Here is a 10,390-nt window from a genome sequence, read left to right as displayed (position 1 = left end):
TTGCCAGACTCTTCTTTCGAATTCAGTTGAGGACATTTTCACAGATACAACAAATATAACCCACAAAAGTGCCTCTTTAAAAAGTGTTACGGCCATGCTCCGTCCCTGCAGTGGCATAGGGAGGGGGCCCACGCCACCACCCCCACCCCCATCAAACTTTAAAAAAAAAAAACTATTCAATTTTATAAAATCATGTATATACATAGTGTGGGTTGTCCCCCCCCCCACATCCCAATATAAAATCCTGCCTACGCCAGTGAAGGGTACCAAGCCTAGAACAACGTCTGTTGGATGTAAAACATTTGGTAATACCGAGTCTTAGAGGAGACCCGTTACATTTTTCCACTAGCAGCTGGGGATCTTTTATAAGAACCATCCCACAAACAGAACAGCACATATCACTGCCTTTGATATACCAGTCGTGGTGCACTGGCTGGCACGAGAATAATAAAGTACAAACAACACGGATAAAGGCAGAGAGGTTTCATGTCAATATTTATTCATTCAGACAAATCATGGCAAATTTCATTGAAGTACAGTTATGGAAATATAATTCTTGCCTAACTCATTTTTAAATAGAAAATCAACTTTCGCATCAAACAGAAAGCATTGAATCACATTCTTCTTCATCCGAGCAACAGTTTTAACTAGTATTGACAACACCAATATGGTGCAGTGACAGGATGCCACGCATGTAAAAATCACATATAACGCAACATAAATAACAGGTAATAATTTATATTATTATTATTAATAGTTATAATAATAATAATAATAATAATAATAACAATACATGTATAATAGTAGTAGTAATAATAATAATAATAATAATAAAACATATCACAAAAATAACAAGCATTCTGAGAGTACTGCTAAAGCAATACATGTCCCTACCGGGCCCAACACATTTTCATATCTCCTAAGTTCAAGGACCATAACTTTGTAAAAAAAAAAAAAAAAAAAAAATCGCCTCGAAAGTTAAGATTTGGTTTGTAACAGTACATGGTAAAGTAGTATACAAAAATTCATCTTATGTTCAGGCATTGAAAAACGTCTCGAGAACAAATTTTCATATCTGACAAGTTCAAGGGCCATCCATAACTGTAAAAAATGTGTTAAGTACCATAAAGGTCAAACTTAATTCGTAACAGAACATGATAAAGTTACATGTATACACACAATTTTAGCTTAATGTCTTGAGGCATTGCAAAAAAAAGGAAAAAAAAAAAAAGGTTCAAAACAAATTTTCGTATATCCTAAGTACAAGGGCCATAACTTTGTACGAAATGGGTAAAATATGAAAGTCAAACTTAATTTTTAACAAAATTTTATAAACCTATACACATAATTTCAGTTCAATATCTTGACGCATAGTCCTGAACAAAAAAAAGAAAAAAAGTTCGGAAAACTAATTTTCGTTATCTCCTATAATAGTCGTACTTTATCTGTAATAGTACATTGTAAAGCCATACAAAATATCAACTCAATATCTTAGACATTCGAAGAAAAAAAAGTCTGAAAAACACATTTTCGTATCTCCTAAGTTCAAAGGCCATATCTCTGTCAAAAACTTGATCTGTAATAGTATATGATGAAACAAACGAAACCCAACTGTATGTATCTAAGTTACTCTGTGACGAATGGGTAAATCGCCATATAAGTCAAACATGATCTGTAAGAGAACATCATAAAGCTATACATAATATATCAGCTTGAGGCTTTGACTAAAAGAGAAAAAAACAAATCAAATCAGGATTTGTTCTCCATATCTCCTACGTTCAAGGACAATAACTCTGTAAAAAAAACCCGGGTAAATCAGCAAAACAGTTAAATTTGATCTGTAACAGGTACATGATAAAGCCATATACACAAGTTCACCTCAATATCTTTAGGCATTACAAAAACAGTCTGAAAAACAAATGTTCATATCTCACAAGATCAAGAACGATAAATGTGAAGTATGGAAAGTCAAACTTGATTTGTTACACTACATGATCAAGCTATCTATCACTTCGCTATTATTGCATGACCTCTACACAAACTAATAAGGGAACAAAGTTTATCTGGACAAATGAAAGCAACCAAGCCTTTGAGAAACTAAAAGAAGCTCTGTCAACTGCACCTGTTCTTTCCTATCCTTTGCCGAATCACCAATTCATCCTAGACACCGATGCCAGTGACCAAGCAGTTGGTGAAGTCCTTTCGCAGAAGGATGGAGATGCTGAGCATGTTATTGCCTATATGAGTAAGGCACCAAGTCATCCAGAACGAAACTACTGCATCACACGAAAAGAGCTACTAGCGGTTGCTACAGCTTTGAAACACTTTCACAGCTATTTGTATGGGCAAGAAGTTCTGCTACGTACTGATAATGCAGCTGTTAGCTGGATGAAAAACCTGAAACAACCCACAGGACAAGTTGCTTGTTGGTTGCAAGAATTGGGCACCTACAATCTCAAGATCATTCATCGTGCTGGTAGAAAACATTCAAATGCTGATGCTATGTCTAGAAATCCTTGCAAGGCATGTAAGCGACAGGAGGTCAATCAGAACAACAATTCTGATAGTGAAGAGGAAGACATCAATTTTAAAGTCATCAAAATGTACTCGGCCTACAACAGGTTCTGTTAGAGTGCTCACCAAGAACCAAACCTCTGAGGCGTCTTCTCATATAGCACCTCAGATCATTTTAGAAGGCTGGGACCTGCAACATATAAGACGGAAACAATTAGAAGATGAATCTGTAGGACCAGTATTAGTTGCAGTAGAAGAAGGAAAGCATCCTGAGTGGGAGAAAATCTCACAATGCTCAGCAGACGTGAAGACTCTTTGTAGACAATGGGATCGGCTTGAAATCCACTCAGGTGTGTTACTAGCATACTTCAGATGATCATACCAGATCAGTTGAAAGCAGATGTCTTGATATATCATCATGATATACCATCAGAGGGACATCTGGGTCGTGAAAAAGCCTTGCAGAAGATCCAAATGAAATTTTACTGGCCTAGAATGAAAGAAAGAAAGAAAGAAAGAAATGTTTTATTTAACGACGCACTCAACACATTTTAATTACGGTTATATGGCATCAGACATATGGTTAAGGACCACATAGATATTGAGAGAGGAAACCCGCTGTCGCCACTTCATGGGCTACTCTTTCTGATTAGCTGCAAGGGATCTTTTATATGCACCATCCCAGACAGGATAGCACATACCACGACCTTTGATATACCAGTCATGGTGCACGGGCTGTGACGAGAAATAGCCCAATAGGCCCACCGATCCCAGACCGACTGCGCATCGAGCGAGTGTTGTACCACTGAGCTACGTCCCGCCCCTGGCCAAGAATGAAGCAAGATGTTGAAACTCAGTGCCAATGTTGTGACCACTGTACATCACGGAAACAATCCAACAAATCTCTAAAAGCACCTTTAGGACAGTACAATGTTGGTGAACCAATGGAGCGGGTAGCGGTAGATATTCTGGGGTCATTACCCAAAACGAGAAGAGGCAAATGATACATACTTGTAATGGTTGAATGCTTCACCAAGTGGGCAGAGGCAATTGCCATGGCTGACCAAGAAGCCAAGACTGTTGCAAAAGCTTTTGTGGATAATTTTATTTGCAGGTTTGGTTCTCCTTTGCAATTACACTCAGATCAAAGCACCAACTTCTAATCTCAACTCTTTCAGGATGTGTGTGACCTCTTGTGTATTCACAAGCCGCACACTTCAGGGATGAGACCACAGTCTAATGGCTGTGTAGAACGTTTCAACAAGACATTCGGTGTTATGCTCACAATGTATTGTGAGAAAGACCAGCAGTCCTGGGAAGACTACTTATCACAAGTCATGATAGCATACAGGGCATCACCACACTCTACCACAGGCGGAAGTCCAAACAAAATGGTTTTTGGTAGAGAGGTTCTGCTTCCTATGCATGCTATGATCAGATGACCCAATGATCTGGAAAATGGGGCTGATGTCAATACTTATCTTTGAAATCTAGAAGAAAGCCTGAAGTTAGCTCATGGTAGGATTTGCCTTAAGAAGAATGCTTCATACCAAAAGAAAAGGTATGATGTCAAAGCCAAAATTCGATCCTTAGAGGAAGGACAAGCTGTTTGGCTACATAACCCATTAAGGAAACCTGGGGTGTGTCTTTACCTTGTAATTAGGAAGATAGATGACCTGATATACCTTGTTAAGAGATCGCCACGACAACCTGCCAAAGCTTTCCATATTGACCGTCTACTGCCCTACAGAGGATCAAAAAGCAGCTGTTGGTGAAGAGAAATAGTCAATAGATTCCAAAATCATTTTAATATTTGTTGTTATGTACTTCTTTATGTTGAAAAAATCCCACCAACAACGCTATATGAAGTCTACACTGGTTTGATCCTTCAAATTACTAATAGAAAGCTTATCAAAGGTGATTCAAATGAAACAGAAGAATTTTTACTACTATAGTCCATTGTGATATGGGGAATGAAATGAAGAAAACCACTGATGTACCTACAAATTAAATAGAAGCAACACAACTATTTTAGTCCATCATATGACTAATGAGACGAAGAAAATCTTTGAAGATCATGATAGTACACATGATGTCTGCAGACAGTTCTTTGAACTCCTGAATGGAGGATGGAAAGAGTCTGAAATGATGAGTAGTAACTACTGTGAGAGACATGGAGCGTTCCTGGTGTAGTTTTGAGCCGAGCTGGGACTGATCACCCTAGAGTCTGCTGAACTGAAGGGTTTTCTTTCTTTTCTTTTGTTCATTTGCGTTGTACATCCTGAAAGATTTTAAGATGATAGATTAAATGGTGGCATGATGGATGGTTAAGTCCATCAATATTAGATGTAGTTCATAAAACAATCCGTCTACATCATTTATGGGTCACAGCAGAGAAATGTAGATCTTAATAATTAACCAAACATAATTAATTCATGACTTATTTGCAGCATTCAGACAGTAAAGGTTGTAGGTCTAATGCAATGTCCTGTCTCATATCATTACAGAATGACAAACATGTCACAGTATACTTGCATGTTAGATGGTTGCAGCAAGATCTTCAGCAAGAAGAAAGAACTCAAGAACCACCTCTCGGCAGCACCACACCAAAGACTCCGAGTCGTGTGCATCTTCTGTTCAAATATCAATATATTTGTCAGAGTCATGGACTGGAAAACACTCTGCGAAAAACACCATCAGCACGATGTTGAGATACTGGGCTCAGGATGCCTATCAGAGGGAAATGCATCATGGTTGGCACTTAACCACGAAGTTTATAGAAAAGTAGTTACAGCACCTTCCTGGTCGAGTGAACTCTCTAGAAAAACAAGGGCTGCAGTGTTGATGTGGGCAGCCAGGCAAGGAAACCAAATCAAGAGTGAGGAGGAATGGATTGGAGGTTGGCAGCAAATGAAACGCGATGAAGAACCACATATGTTATGGAAGAGGATTCAATTTCGATTTGTGCCGGGTCAGATAGGATAACACCCGAGAGAGATATCCTGGCAATATCAATTGAGGAGTATGATCCCATCCATCCGGAATTTTGGCAACAAGATGACATGGAATTAGTGGATATCCACATCTAGTGATGGAGCCAGTACCCTATTTAAGTCTTCGAACGAAACATATTACAAAGGAAAGCTTGGATCCAGAGCAGTCGTTGGTCAAAACTTGGACATTCTTAAACGTAAACGGCAAATTGTTGTTCAATTTGGTGACAATAGGCCATACAATCAGGGAACTCTTTTGGAGGGTGAAGATTTTGCAACTTGGGGGAAGACACTAGCCAAGATGATCTTTTTAGAAAAACATCACATCACGTCAATCCGAAAGTGGGTATGTACTAACCTGCTGGTTTTCTGTTCACCACCAGCAAAGAAACTGTGTACTTCTAGTGATAGGTATCAGCTGCTACAGCGATCCTGCAGTGTTCCTACTGTGAACATGTCACAAGGTCGAGCCACGGCGTGTACTTTGTGTATGCACAAAGTGTGCGCCATTGCATGGAGACCTAGGAGATCCCACAATGTCCAATGGAGATGCTTCTGCGCTCTAGGAGACCCTACTGCGCGCACCTTGGCATACTGCATTTTTCGTGAACGCTGCACGATCTCCATGAGGACGCAGCTCTAGTGTGACAGAGCTTTAATGAACACAGCCAACCAGGAACGTCAATTATGTACGTGTTTTCTCAATTCGATACAGACTCCTCCAGCCACTGATGGAGACATTGATGTCACATCGGTTTACTGAAATCTGCCTAGAACTAGTAGAAGATGCAACGTAAAGTTTGTTTGTTTAACGACACCACTAGAGCACATTGATTTTTTAATCATCGGTTATTGGATGTCAAACATTTGGTAAATTTGACAAATAGTCTTAGAAAGGAAACCCGCTACATTTTCCCATTAGTAGCAAGGGATCTTTTACATGCACCATCCCAGATGAGACAGCACATACCACAGCCTTTGATATACCAGTCGTGGTACACTGGAACGAGGAAGGAGAGAATTTTGGAGGTGACGTTGGGGCTGTGAACATTTCAGAGACAGCAGAGACTCAGTCTGGTGTGGAGTGTAGATGTCTGACATCACAACTGAGTAGGGTGATGTGGAGGTGAATGGTTTGCAGTCAGAGGAGACTCAGTCTGTTGCGAGTTTTAGACGGACGGACTGACACCACAATTGAGTAGGGTGACAGAGTTCAGGTGGGAGACTGTGTTGGGAATGTTTGCAGTATCTCTCAAGTGAGACAACGTGTTCTCTCAAGTTACCAGTATATACAATATGCTTCATTTATCTACAGAATATAAATGAGTAAAACTATGTGGTATCAAGTTGGAAATGCTTGTAGAATTTCTTAAATGAATCAACATATGTTCTCTCACACGTTGGCACTGTATAAAAAACATTATTCATTCATCTAGAATGTGAATGAGTAAAACTGTGCCATTTAACTCATGATTCTGAACACACACTTCAGTGCTGAGATGGACATCTTCTGAACACAAACTTCACAGTGGACACCATACTGAGATGGAAGTACTCTGAACACACACTTCACAGTGGACACCATGCTGAGATGGAAGTACCGTATATCTTCGCCTATAAGTCGAATTTTTTTCACCCAAAAATTATCTTATAACTTGGGGGGTCGACTTATAAGAGGGTAAAAAAAGTTCACCAAAAAATATTACTGTTTTGGGGATTATTTTACAAGTTTTATTGTTGAAGTATGCCATGTATTTATACTCAAATATGTTAATTTGACACATTTATTTTTTATAACCTATTTTGTTTGGCATTAGAACGGTTTTGGTTATGCGAAAAGGCGTACGATCTCACTCACATGCCAAGACAACAGTCCACTTAGTTAAATTAACAGTCATAACTAATAGTGAAAATGTAAACAATACCAACTACCTGTTGCCTGAGTTTATTTTGAAATCTGGTCACTGGCATTAATGGTTGTTCAAACAATGTTTTGGCGGTGATTAACTTCATGAATATTACTAAGCTTTCCCTTAAAATAGACTGATCTCTGCAGTTCACTTATCTAGAGCAATAGGGACACACATCATTTGGTACAAAAACCAGTGTACTTTCCAGAGTTATCCTCCTTACATGTATTAATATGGCGGCAAAACGTGATACTTTCAGTTTTATCGTAGTGATCTGTTGTCAGTGTTTATAAATAAAGTTGTTGTCTGTGCACAAAACCATCTGTACAGTACTATACAGTAACAGTCAAACAGCTTTCACTTTCTACTAAGGGAATATTTCGTTTTGATGCTATGTAATAATGATAGTTTGATTGGAATAGTCTGATCATATTGCGATGTACAAAACGTGAAAACCGAAGTTTGTAAAATAATTTTCTTTTGTTCAAATATTATTGTTCTCATGTGCTGAAAATAAGAAATATTTCAATATTTATAAGTAGTTTTTCATGGGTCGACTTATAAACGGGTCAATAAAAAAATACGTTTTCAGGGCTTGAAATTAGGGACTCGACTTATAGCCGAGATCGACTTACAGGCGAAGATATACGGTACTCTGAACACACACTTCACAGTGGACACCATGCTGAGATGGACGTCTTCTGAACACACTTCAGTGGACACCATGCTGAGATGGAAGTACTCTGAACACACTTCACAGTGGACACCATGCTGAGATGGACATCTTCTGAACACACCATGTATCACAATTATGTACGTGTCATCTCAATGAGGATACAGACTCCTCCAATACCACCATCTGTTGGTGATCACACTGTCACCAATGAACACAGTCAACCATGTATCACAATTATGTACGTGTTATCTCAATGAGGATACAGACTCCCTCCAATACCACCATCTGTTGGTGAAGACACTGTCACTAATTAACACAGTCAACCATGTATCACAATTATGTATGTGTTATCTCAATGAAGATACAGACTCCCTCCAATACCATCATCTGCTGGTGAAGACACTGTCACTAATGAATGAATGAATGAATGAATGTTTAACGACACCCCAGCACAAAAATACACATCGGCTATTGGGTGTCACAAATGGTAAGTATATGAAAATATTATTTATATATATTGATGTAAAACCACAGTGTAAGGAGCTGTGGGTGATAACACAGTCAACCAGGTATCACTTTTATGTACGTGATATCTCAATGAGGATACAGACTCCTCCAATACCATCATCTGTTGGTGATCACACTGTCACCAATGAACAGTCAACCATGTATCACAATTATGTACGTGTTATCTCAATGAGGATGCACTCCTCCAGCCATTGACATCCAACAGCCGATGATTAATAAATCAATGTGCTTAGTGGTGTTGTTAAACAAAACAAACTTCTTCCTCCAGACATTGATGGAGACATTAATGTCACATCGGTTTGCTAAAATCTGCCTAGAACTAGTAGAAGATACAAGATAAAGTTTGTTTGTTTAACAACACCACTAGAGGACATTGATTTTTTAATCATCGGCTATTTGATGTCAAACATTTGGTAAAGGAGACTGGAATATCGACACCCAGGAGAATACAGACTCGTCCAATGGCAGAGTCTAGTTTAAAAATAACAACCAATGAAAATAAAGGCGGGAAAATGGAATATAAAACTAGAAGTGCACGTGTTATTTTTCATTTAGAAGTATGGTTAGCTTGTTGATCGGAGGTCTTGTGGAATTAATCGGCTTAGGAGTCGAAGCAGCAGCAACAGCAGCAACAGAAGAAGCAGCATTAGCTTTAGCAGAAACATACGCAATAGACACAACAGCAATCAGTTTATTTGGAGAAGGAAACGCTGTTGCTTTAGAAGCAGCTCAAACAATTAGTAGTGCGGCAATTAAAGCAGGAGCTGCAGGAACAAGTTACTTAGTTGAAAATCAAATCGAAGACGCAATTCGTGGTGAATCAAAATCCAGTGTCGGCGAACAATTTGCTAAACATACAGGAAAACAAGCAGTGAAGCAGATTATTGATAAAATTCCTAAATTTTAACTAAACAGTAACCATTATGTCGTATGCACATATGCTACGACGGATGTTGCAGGAAAAAATAGAGTTAACGAGACATTAAAAAACCCACCTATCTTCATGATTGGATTAAAACCGGACAATGATCCACAAAATGGTAATCACATACTATTCAACTATTTTGCAAACTTGGAGATTATATACTTTAGTAGAGTGAAATTCTTCATGCGAACAACACCGTGTTCACCCTACCTCAGCATCGGATTGGGCGGAATACCCAGTGAATATCCAAGAGGATACACAGCTGAAGGAAACACTGGAACAAAAGGATGGAATATCAACAATACCGACCTGCGAAAGGATGGAATATCAACAATACCGACCTGCGAAAGGATGGAATATCAACAATACCGACCTGCGAAAGGATGGAATATCAACAATACCGACCTGCGAAAGGATGGAATATCAACAATACCGACCTGCGAAAGAAAGATGGAGAAAAAGATACTCAGATGGCGACAAGAGTTCAAAATTTAGTGTATAATCCTATTATGAACAGTAACAAGCACCGAAAACAACGATGTCGAACGATGATGGACTTGAGACAGTTTCGAGTTGGTGACCGCATAGCTGCCAATCAGAAAACAAAACAATCACAGCAATGGAGAGTATAAAAACCGAAACTACCATATTTTCCGGCCTATTATACGCACTGGTGTATAAACCGCACCCCTTGTTTTTAGACAAAGTTCCGACCTTCGTCTGTACACAAACCGCACCTTTAAATAAACCGCGGTTGAAATAAAGCCATAAACTTAATTACAGTTATTTATTGTTTGTATTTAATAATAATAAAGAGATCCATTCTCCCTTAAATTTAAACAAT

The sequence above is a fragment of the Gigantopelta aegis genome, chromosome 5 (genome assembly GCF_016097555.1).
Source record: "Gigantopelta aegis isolate Gae_Host chromosome 5, Gae_host_genome, whole genome shotgun sequence".
Taxonomy (NCBI): domain Eukaryota; kingdom Metazoa; phylum Mollusca; class Gastropoda; order Neomphalida; family Peltospiridae; genus Gigantopelta; species Gigantopelta aegis.
This window is presented reverse-complemented; position numbering follows the sequence as displayed.